The following is a 9,475-nucleotide window of genomic DNA, read 5'->3' on the forward strand; positions in this document are numbered from 1 at the left end:
TCCAACAGGCACAAAGATCCCCCAACAAAATCAACTCAAAGAGGTCCACAGCAAGACATGTAGTAATTAAAATGGCAAAAAGTAGTGATAAAGAAAATTTTTAAACCAGCAAGATAAAAGAAAACTGTTACATACAAGGGAAACTCTATAAATAGACTCTCAGTTGATTTTTCAACAGAAGCTTTGCAGGACAGAAGGGAGTGGTGTGATATATTCAAAGTGCTGAAACAAAACAAAAACAAACAAACAAAAAACTGCAGCCAAAAATCCTCTATCCAGCAAAGCTGTTATGCAGAATAGAAGGAGAGATAAAGGGATACCTGGGTGGCTCAGTCCATTAAATATCTGTTTTCAGCTCAGGTCATGACCAAAGGGCCCTGAATCAAACTCCACTGCTGACAGGGAGTCTGCTTCTCCCTTTCCCTTGGCCTGCTGCTCTGCTAGCTTGTTTTCTCTCTGTGTCAAATAAAATAAATAAAATATTTTAAAAAGAGAGAGAGAGATAAAGTTTCCCAGAAAAACAAAAGTTAAAGGAATTCATGACAATTAAAAGAGCCCTATAAGAAATGTTAAGGGGGAGCTTTTGAGTGGAAAGAAAGACCATAAATAGGAGTTAAAAAAAAATAGGAAAAACAAAAGCAGTAAAAGTAAGTATATCAATAAAAATCAGTCAAGGTATTCACAAAAAAAAAAAAAAAAAAAAAAAAAGCATGTAAAGTCTGACATAATAAACCTAAAATATAGAGGAAAGAGGAGTAAAGAGTGAGTTCAAAATTAACTGACCATTATCTTAATATAGATTGCTATATGCTGAAGAGATTATATATACATCTAATGGTAACTACAAATCAAAAACCAGTATACAAAAAAGAAGAGAAAGGGATCCAGGTATATCATCAAAGAAAGCCAGCAAACCATGAGAGAAGAGAGCAAAAAAAGAAAGGAATAGAAAAGAACTACAAAATCGACCATAAAACAAGTCACAAAATGGCACTAAGTATATACCTATCAATAATTACTTTGATTGTAAATGGACTAAATGCTCCAGTCAAAAGACACAGGGTGGTAGAATGGGTAAAAAAGCAAGACCCTTCTATATGCTGCCTACAAGAGACTCATTTCAGACCTATTGTAAAAATACAAATAGATTGAAAGTGAAGGAATGAAAAGTATTTATCATGCAAATGGAAGTGAAAAGAAAACTGGGATAGTAATACTTACTGAGCAAAACAGACTTTAAAACAAAGACTATAAAAAGAAATAGAGAAGGACAGTATATAATCATTCAGGAAACAATTCAACAAGAAGATGTAACAGTTGCAAATATTTATGCATCTAATATGGGAGCACCCAGATACATAAAGCAGCAAATGACAAACATATAGGAAGTAGTTGATAATAATACAATAATAGTAGTGGACTTTAACACCCCACTTATATCAATAGGCAGATTATCCAAACTGGAAATCAACAAGGAAAACAATGGCTTTGAATTACACATTGAACCAGATGGATATGTCCAGATATAATCAGAACATTGTCTTCAAGATCACATGGAACATTCCCCAAAATAGGTCACATGTTGGGCCACAAAACAAGGCTCGACAAATTCAAAGACATTGAAGTCATATCACATACCTTTTCTGGCCACAACACTGTGAAATTAGAAATCAACAACAAGAAAATATCTGGAAAAAAACCCACAAATATATGAATGTTAAATAACATGCTAGTGAACAATGAATAGTCAACCAAGATATTAAAAAGGAAATAAAAAAATACATGGAGACAAATGAAAATAAAAACACAATGGTCCAAAATCTTAGGGATGCAGCAAAAGAGGAAATTTTATAGCTATATAAGCCTACTTCAAGAAGCAAGAAAAATCTCAAAAGAAAGCCCTAATCTTGCAACTAAAGGAGCTAGAAAAAGAAAACTGTAGAAGAAAGGAAATAATAAAGATTAGAGTATAAATAAATGAAATGGAAATTTTAAAAAATAGAACATATCAATGAAACCAGGAGCTGGTTATTTGTAAAGATCAATAATAATAATAATAATAATAATAATAATAATAATAAATCTTTAGCCAGATTCATAAAAAAATAAAAATAAAAGAGAGAGAGAGAAAGAAGGAGACACAGCGAGAAAGAGACATATATTTCAAATAAAATCAGAAATGAAAGAGGAGAAATAACTAAGACCATAGAAACACACAGAATTATGAGAATATTATGAAAAATTACATGCCAACAAAATTGGACAATCTAGAACAAATGGAAATGGAGAAATTTTTAGGAACATATACCATACCAAAACTGAATCAGAAAAATAGAAAATTTGAACAGAGTACCAGCAATGAAACTGAATTAGTAATCAAAAAACTCCCAACAAACAAAAGTCCAGGACCAGAGCCTTCATAGATGGAATTCTACCACATATTTAAAGAAGAGTTAACACCTATTCTTCTCGAACTATTCCAAAAAATAGAAAAGGAAGGTAAACTTTCAAATTCATTCTATGAGGCTAGCATTAGCCTGATACCACTACAAAAAAGAGACTTGCATGCCAATATCTCTGATGAATATAGGTGCAGAAATCCTCAACAAAATATTACAAAACTGAATCTAACAATACATCAAAAAAGTAATTCACCATGATCAAGTGGGATTTATTCCTGGGATGCAAGAGTGGTTCAATATTCAAAAATCAATCAATGCAATACATCACCTCAATAAGAGAAAAGAAAAAAGTCATTTGATCATTTCAACAGATGCAGGAAAAGCATCTGACAAAGGACAAAGTACAATATCCATTCACAATAAAACTCCTCAACAAAGTAGGTTTGAAAGGAACATATCTCATCATAATAAAGGTCATATATAAACAATAAAGGCCACAGCTAACATCATCCTAAATGGTGAAAAACTGAGAGCTTTTCCTTAAGATCGGGAACAAGACAAGGATCTCCACTATCACTACTTTTATTCAATATAGTACTGGAAAGGCTTAGCCTCAGCAATCATACAAGAAATAAGAAATAAAATACACTCAAATTGGTAAGAAAAAAGGAAGATGTCCACTATTTGCAGATGGCATGATACTATATATAGAAAACTCTAAAGACACCACCAAAAAACTATAAGAACTGATAAATGAATCCAGTAAGGTCACAGGATAGAAAATCCATATTCAGAAAGCTGTTGCATTTATATACACTAGTAATGAAGTAGCAGAAAGAGAAATTAATTAAACAAACCCATTTACAATTGCACCAAAAATAATAAAATACCTAGGAATAAAGTTAACCATGGAGGTGAAAGACCTATACTCTGAAAACTATGCAACACTGATGAAAGAAATTGAAGATGACACAAAGAAATGGAAAGATAATCAATGCTCATGGATTAGAAGAACCAATAATGTTAAAATGTCCACAGTACCCAAAGCAATCTACACATTTAATGCAATCTGTATCAAAATACCAACAGCAGGACACCTGGGTGGTTTAGTTGTTAAGCTTCTGCCTTCAGCTCAGGTCATGATCTCAGGGTCCTGGATCAAACCCCATAGGGGGCTTGTGCACCTGAGCTCGTTCTCTCTCTCTCTCTCTCTCTCTCAAGCAAATAAAGTCTTTTTTTAAAATACCAATAGTATTTTTCACAGAACTAGAATAAAAAAATCCTAAAATCTATGTGAAATCACAAAGGACCCTTGAATAGCCACGGCAATCTTGATAAAGAACAAAACTGAAGGTATTGCAATCCCAGATTTAAAGATATATTACAAAGCTATACTAATCAAAACAGTATGGTACTGGCACAAAAATAAATACATAGATTAATGAAACAGAATAGAGAGCCCAGAAATAAACCCATGATTATATGGCAAATTAATCTTTAATAACAAAGGCAAGGACATACAATGTAAAAGACAGAGTCTCCTCCACAAATAGTGTTGGGAAAACTGAAGAGCCACATACAAGAAAATGAAACTGAACCATTTTCTTATACCATACACAAAAATAAACTCAAAGTGGATTAAAGACCTAAATGTGAGAACTGAAACCATAAAAATATTAGAAGAGATCACAGGCAGTAATTTCTCTGACATCAGTCACAGCAACATTTTTCAGCAACAGTTTCCTGGAAGCAAGGGAAACAAAAGCAAAAGATCAACTATAGGGAATATATCAAAATAAAAAGCTAATCACAACAAGTGAAACAATCAAAAAACTAAAAGATAATCTATCAAATGAGAGAAGATATTTGCAAATGACATAGCCATTATAGGCTTAGTATCCAAAATATATAAAGAACTTATACAACTCATGGAAATGCAAATCAAAACCACAATGAGGGGGCACCTGGGTGGCTTAGTGGTTGAGCATCTGCTTTTGGCTCAGGTCATGATCCCAGGGTCCTGGGATGGAGTCCCACAGCGAGCTCCTTGCACGGAGTCTGCTTCTCCCTATGCCTGTGTCTCTGCCTCTCTGTGTCTCTCATAAATAAATAAAATCTTTAAACAACAAAAACAAAACAAAACCACAATCCACTGGCTCTTACAGCTTCTATGTAGAAGTGACTCACATCACTTCTATTCCAATTTCATTACCCAGTTCCATTAACCTCAAGGTATAGGAAAGTGCAATCCTATCTGTATCTGGAAATATTAGTAAATAAAACTAATCACTCAAACAGTTAAATGAGTCAATATGTAAGGATGTAAGGGCTATATTGCTTGTATATCACACATTTCACAAGTACCTCATCACCCAAGGATAATTCTAATAGAAGGATTCTCCTTTATCATTCTATGTACTTCCTTTTTAAAAGTGTCATTCTCTTGAAGAGCAGCACTTACAAGATAAAAGAAAGCTCTTCCTTAGTCTACAATCCTAAATTCTTCTAATTGACTCTTGATCCACCTACAAGATTCCAACAAAACTTCCAACTTCCTGGCTAGTTAGCCAAAACAATCCCAGAAAAGAAGAAAAAACTAAGATGACTAACAGTTTCCAAACTCAATACAAAACAATAGAAATAGAATGTGGTACCAGTTAAAAAAAAAAAAAAAAAGAGAGAGAGAGAGAGTTCAATGGAAAAAAACTGAGAATCAAAAAATGAACTCCTACATCATCAATCGAAAAAGTCAACAGATTTTCAACAAGGGTACCAAGACAAATTCAATAGGGAAAGACTAGTAGTGTTCAAAACAAAACAACTGGATAGCCACATGCAAAAAGAATGAAATTGATCCTGTTGTATTACAAGGTCTAATATTTTGTGTGCTGCATTGACATTTTTGGGCCTCATAGGGTCCCAAAGTTCTAAGCATGAGATACCTTGCTCTTGCCTAATATGCAACTGGACCAGCTGCAACCCACTCAGTCCTCAGTCTAATGGGTTCTAGCTCCCTGTCAGCCCACAAAATTCAAATAAGCCAATCCCAAATAAGCCATGTGAAGCAGGGATCACCTCATCCTCTGGTTACTACAAAATCTGACTTCCACAGCCTCAGCTTATTCCTGCTAATCCCACTTGCAAGCCCCATGTGGCCCTGCATGACATGCTGTGTCTCCTCCGGGGAGGAGTACATTAGTGGTTACTTAGAACTAAGAAAAGAGACTAGAGTAGTGATAGCTAAAGAACACAGATTTTCTTTTTGAGGTGATGAAAATGTTCTAAAATTAAGTGTGGTGATGTACAGACATGTGAACATATGAAAACCTATTAAATTGTATAATTTAAAGGTGTGAATTGTGTGGTAAGTGATTCATGTCTCATTAGACAAAAGGGGGGAAGGATACAAAGAGCTTTCAGAAAAAAATTAAAACAAAGAGTTTTTGGAATTTAAGCTCTGAATAAATGAACCTGCTCTTTTTCCTGTTACAATTTCTCCAGTTCCTGAGACTATCGTTCTTCTTCTGATTTTACTTCCTTCTTTCCAAAATTTAAGCAGCGCTCCCTGAAATGATGCTCTCTTTAACCTTAGAGATGCACAGTGGGGCCTAGATCTACCATAGCCCCAGCTGGTTACCTCTTACACAAAGCAACCTCCTCTGGGGTTATTTAGGGAGCAGCCCAACTGCCCAATACTCATCATTACCAAAAAATAATGAGTATCCTTTGGTGTGTCCTGTTCTATCATACAATAATGAGTATGAACAAGGAAGTGTTCTATCACCTAGACATTCTCACAATCTGGTTCAGCAGTTAGTCACTGCTCATTCCCCACAAATGAATCAGGATGCTATTGAAGGAGTTTGTATTCCGGACATCCAAGTAATATAGCCCATTCTCTAGAACATTGGGATGAGGTCAGGCAGGGCATCTTGCAGTCACAGTTGGAGACTACATCCCAAAATTCACCATCATAAATAATACTATGGTTCCTCTGCCCTTTCAGCAGCCATCTAGCTACAGGATGATTCTTCTAACAATGCGTATACACTTAAATGCTTAGTCTGAAAAACTTTAATTGGATCTGAAATCTTATTTCACTATCTCAAAAAAAGTGCCACATTTAACATTTAAACATTTAAAAAACTGATTGCAACTTTTGTAAAATTAAATTTTTCTAAAGAATGTTTTAATTTTTAATATACTTATGTGAATAATGTTTCTCATCAACAATAACTATTTAGAATTTAAATAGATCATCACATAAAAATTTTTATTTTTGATTGTATATGGCCATTTTAAGGGAGAAAACATCATGATATTAAAAATGATATTCTCAGAAAACAAACTCAAGTTTTTCATTAAAATTTTCAAAATATTTTATTTAGAATCACCTACAAATTCAATAATATCTTCCATTTTATTTGCTATTCATTATTCTTATTATACTATTACTAAAAAATAAAATTAGCAATACAAAATTTTTCCACCCAGACCCACAGATAACTCCAAACACCACAAAAACTGTCATTTCTATATCATTTTTCTGCCACAACATGAAGAAAGTTAGGAAAGCATTAGTTTAAATCCAATGGCCAACCACTTTGAGGAAGCCCTCATTAACAATATTGTCTATTTCTCCTCTTTCCCTCACTCTCTCAAACACTGTTTTTATATCTACTACTTCATTTCCCAATCCAGTTTAATCCCTGGCAAAATCCTACTCCTAGTCTGCCATGTCTTGCTTGAGAACATAAACTATAATAAATGAGTACATAATCCTTACTAACTAAAGTCAAAGGGAATGCACCCTCATTTATTAAGAAGAGTAAAACCATCTGTTAGGGACTGAATCATGTCCCCTCTACCAAATTCATATGCTGAAGCTTGCATCCCCAAAGTAACTACATTTGGAGACTGGGCCTTCAGGGAGGTAATTAAGGTTAAATGAGATCATAAGGGTGGGGTCCTAATCTGACAAGACTCGTCCCATTATAAGAAGAGGAGGAGACCTCGGAGATCTCCCTCTAAGCACATGCCCAGAAGAAAGATCATGTGACAACACAGGGGGACAGTGGCAGTCTGCAAAACAGTAAAGAGTTCTCCCCAAAAACTGAATTTGCCAGTACCTTCATCTTTGATTTCTAGCTTCCAGAACTGTAAGAAAATAAATTTTTGTTTATTTTTGTTTAAACCATCCAATCTGTAGTGCTCTCTTATGGCAGCCCAAGCCAACTAATAACACCATTGTAAAGAAGTTCCACACTTGGTACTTACTACATATTTTGCTGCGTCCGATTACACACTATCTTCTCTACTTCACTCTCATGGGGGAAAAAAAAACACAAAAATATCTTATCTCCAAAATAAATCCCTCTATCTGTAGCCTTCTATCAAAATTCCTCTCTGTCTTTCCCTTCTCTCTGTTATCAGGTTATTTGGGGACAAAGAATTACTAGTGACAAGGCTGTCTAATAGGAAAAGGAAAAAGAGAAATAGTCTTGAGGAAATTTTTGCTCGGAAGATAATGAAATCTGAAGAATTCTTGCTCTTCACTGAAGTCAACGCTGTGGTCATGGAAACAATTCTTCCCTCCAGGTTCATTGTCACTCTCCCTTTGAGCCTGTTGGACTAACTACTCCATTCTTGGACTTTGGTTTCCCCTTTATAGGATCTACACTCACTATCACCTTCTGTTAATTAATTTCCATCTAGAGATGAGTAGTATAATGATGAACTGGTAAATTTCCCATTTACTCTAGTATACTAAGTTGCCACTTAATTATGATACAGCTGTTTATATTTAATATGATTAGTTTATGCCTGGAGATCTTCATCTATACTCACTGTCTCCCTTTCTTCATTTTCCACTCTTTCCTCCATCTATTCCATAGAAATCACTCATGTGGCAAGCTGCATGTTACCAAACGTAGTGGCTATTTTCTGTCCTTTTCTGAACTTTTCAGCAGCAATAGCATAATTCACCACCAGCATCCTGCTTCTTGAAAGTGATTCCTTGTTTGGTGTCCATTACACTAGACTCTCTGAGCTCATCTCCTCAGTCTCCTTTCCTGCTCTTCCTTCTCTATAAAATCTCTAAATGCTGGAGCTCTCCCAGATCTGTCCAGGACCTCCTTCTCTTCTGTATCTACATGTTCTCCCTACACATTCTTAACCACTACCCTACCTTTAAATACCATTGATATGCTGATGTCTCATAAATGCATTCTCTCCAGTTCTCCAGATCCACATACTCAGCTGCTTACTTGATACACCCCCTTGAATCTCCAACAAATACTGCCAAACTGTCAGTCCAAGAAGTAATCTTGATTTTCCCACAGATCTTGTTTCTTTTTTTCTTTTTTAAAGATTGTATTTATTTATCTATGAGAGACACAGAGAGAGAGGCAGAGACACAGGCGGAGGGAGATGCAGGCTTCCTGCAGGGAGCCTAATACAGGACTCGATTCCAGGACCCCAGAATCACACCCTGAGCCAAAGGCAAATGCTTAACCACTGAGCCACCCAGGGGTCCCACACATCTTGTTTCTTTCTAAGTTATCCATAGGTTGGTAAAGGGTACATCTTCTCATTAAGTTGCTCAAGCCAAAACTAAGGGTCTTTCTTAATACTTCTCTTTCTTTCCCTCCTATATCCATCAAGTCCTATTGCTCCTCTTTCCACATTATATAAAATATCTATCCTCTTCTCTCAATCCCCACTGCCCCCACTCTAATCCAAAGGTAACTTTATTTCATCAAGATTATTAAAAGTGGCTTCTAAATAATCTCCTTGCCTTTACTCTTGCCCTCTTTCACTCATTCTTCAAACAGCAACCAGACTGTTAAATAAACAAACAAAAAAAATCATATCACTTACTGAATAAAAACCTTCCTATTGCCAGAATAAAGTCCAGTCTCCTTACTCTAGCCTGGTTCCTACTTTCTCTCTTACATCTTTTTGTACCAGTGTTTCAATGACTATGCTCTAGCCACGTAGACTTCATGTGGCTCTTCTTTCAAGTTTCAGTGCCTTTGCACTTACTAGCACTTGTGACTATAAAGCTATTCCAA

At 35.3% G+C, this 9,475-nt stretch overlaps 1 long non-coding RNA gene across 1 annotated transcript in view; it reads right to left on the reverse strand.

Moving 5' to 3' along the window:
- LOC112674802 (uncharacterized) overlaps positions 1–8,734 on the reverse strand; it is an 87,435-nt gene extending 78,701 nt beyond the window's left edge. The window contains exon 1 of the long non-coding RNA XR_003145576.3: positions 7,680–8,734. This is a non-coding gene — a long non-coding RNA (uncharacterized LOC112674802). The remainder of the gene's footprint in view (positions 1–7,679) is intronic.
- Positions 8,735–9,475: the final 741 nt, after the last annotated feature.

The sequence above is a fragment of the Canis lupus genome, chromosome 14, assembly GCF_003254725.2.
Source record: "Canis lupus dingo isolate Sandy chromosome 14, ASM325472v2, whole genome shotgun sequence".
Taxonomy (NCBI): Eukaryota; Metazoa; Chordata; class Mammalia; order Carnivora; family Canidae; genus Canis; species Canis lupus.